Below are 2,292 nucleotides of genomic sequence, written 5' to 3' on the forward strand. Positions count from 1 at the left end.
CTGTCTTAAAATGCCCTTAAAATTTAAATAGTGAAGACTGTGGCCATTAATCTTCTGCCCTTCACAGACCCTTGCTAATGTCAATAAAATGGTCTAATGGCACACAAATAACTGCTGTGAATTTGAAGTGCTGTGTTAGTCTATGTTTAAAAAATTACTGTGGGATTTGAAATATACGAGTTTTTGATTCTATGAAATGCTGTGGCGGTAAAATAATGCTGTTTTTGTTGATATTTGGTCATTGCTGTAAGTTTTAAATGCTGTGGGGGTGAAATAAAGCTGTTTTTGTCTTACTGTGGTATTGCTGTGGTTTTTAAATGCTGTGGGGGTGAAATAAAGCTGTTTTTTGTCTTACTGTGGCTGTGCTGTGGGGGTTTAAATGCTGTGGTAATGAAATAAAGTTGTGTTCTCTTACTCTGTGGCATTGCTGTGAGGGTCTAAATGCTGTGGGGATAAAATAATGCTGTTTTTTTTTTATTTTGGCATTGCTGTGAGTTTTCAATGCTGTGGGGGTGAAATAAAGCAGTTTTTGTTGATATGTTGGCATTGCTGTGGTTTTTATATGCTGTGGCGGTAAAATAATGCAGTTTTTGTTGATATTTTGACATTGCTGTGGGTTTTAAATGCTGTGGCGGTAAAATAATGCTGTTTTTGTTGATATTTTGGCATTGCTGTGAGTTTTCAATGCTGTGGGGGTGAAATAAAGCAGTTTTTGTTGATATTTTGGCATTGCTGTGACCTATAAATGCTGTGGCGGTAAAATAATGCAGTTTTTGTTGATATTTTGGCATTGCTGTGGTTTTTAAATGCTGTGGGGGTAAAATAAAGCTGTTTTTTGTCTTACTGTGGCTGTGCTGTGGGGGTTCAAATGCTGTGATAATGAAATAAAGTTGTGTTTTCTTACTCTGTGGCATTGCTGTGGGGGTCTAAATGGTGTGGGGATAAAATAATGCTGTTTTTTTTATATTTTGGCATTGCTGTGAGTTTTCAATGCTGTGGGGATAAAATAATGCTGTCTTTGTTGATATGTTGGCATTGCTGTGGTTTTTAAATGCTGTGGTGGTAAAATAATGCTGTTTTTGTTGATATTTTGGCATTGCTGTGGTTTTTAAATGCTGTGGCGGTAAAATAATGCTGTTTTTGTTGATATTTTGGCATTGCTGTGGTTTTTAAATGCTGTGGGAATGAAATAATGTTGTTTTTGTTGATATTGTGTCATTGCTGTGGTTTGTAAATGCTGTGGCGGTAAAATAATGCTGTTTTTGTTGATATTTTGACATTGCTGTGGCTTTTAAATGCTGTGGCGGTAAAATAATGCTGTTTTTGTTGATATTTTGGCATTGCTGTGAGCTATAAATGCTGTGGCAGTAAAATAATGCTGTTTTTGTTGATATTTTGACATTGCTGTGGCTTTTAAATGCTGTGGGGATAAAATAATGCTGTTTTTGTTGATATTTTGGCATTGTTGTGGTTTTTCAATGCTGTGGTGGTGAAATAAATTAGTTTGTTCGTACTCTGTGGCATTGCTGTGATTTCTAAATGCTGTGGGGGTGAAATAAAGCATTTTTTTTATTTGTCCTGCTGTGGCTGTGGTGTGTTCATTACCCATTTTCTATTTAATTTCCCGTTTTCTGTCAAATTTTTATCTATTAATATTTATTTTATTTTTTTTTTATTCGCTGAGAGAGAGAGAGAGAGAGAGAGAGAGAGAGAGAGAGAGAGAGAGAAATAAAACAAGTTCTGAGAGATAATGAGATGGACCCCCCACCCCCTTCCATCCCCCGACCCCCAACAAGGACTACCACCACCACCACTACCTCTACCAGTGCAAGAGAGAGAGAGAGAGAGAGAGAGAGAGAGAGAGAGAGAGAGACGGACAGAGATTGAGAGAGAAATTGAGAGAGAGAGAGAGAGAGAGAGAGAGAGAGTTTACAAGGACTCTTTCATGCACACACACACACACACACACACACACACACACACACACACACACACACACATAAGTTATATTGTATAGAAAGGCAAATTGGCAACACTGATTTCAGTATATTGGGAGTACACACACACACACACACACACACACACACTCTCTCTCTCTCTCTCTCTCTCTCTCTCTCTCTCTCTCAAATTTGCCAGAATAATCATTGAATATTGAAAGATAAGTCTCTCTCTCTCTCTCTCTCTCTCTCTCTCTCTCTCTCTGTGTGTGTGTGTGTGTGTGTGTGTGTGTGTACGGCGAAGGATTGAGAGTACTGGTTAACTCTTGCATTAAAAGGTGGACTCTCTCTCTCT

Source organism: Portunus trituberculatus, chromosome 2 (genome assembly GCF_017591435.1).
Source record: "Portunus trituberculatus isolate SZX2019 chromosome 2, ASM1759143v1, whole genome shotgun sequence".
Classification (NCBI taxonomy): Eukaryota; Metazoa; Arthropoda; class Malacostraca; order Decapoda; family Portunidae; genus Portunus; species Portunus trituberculatus.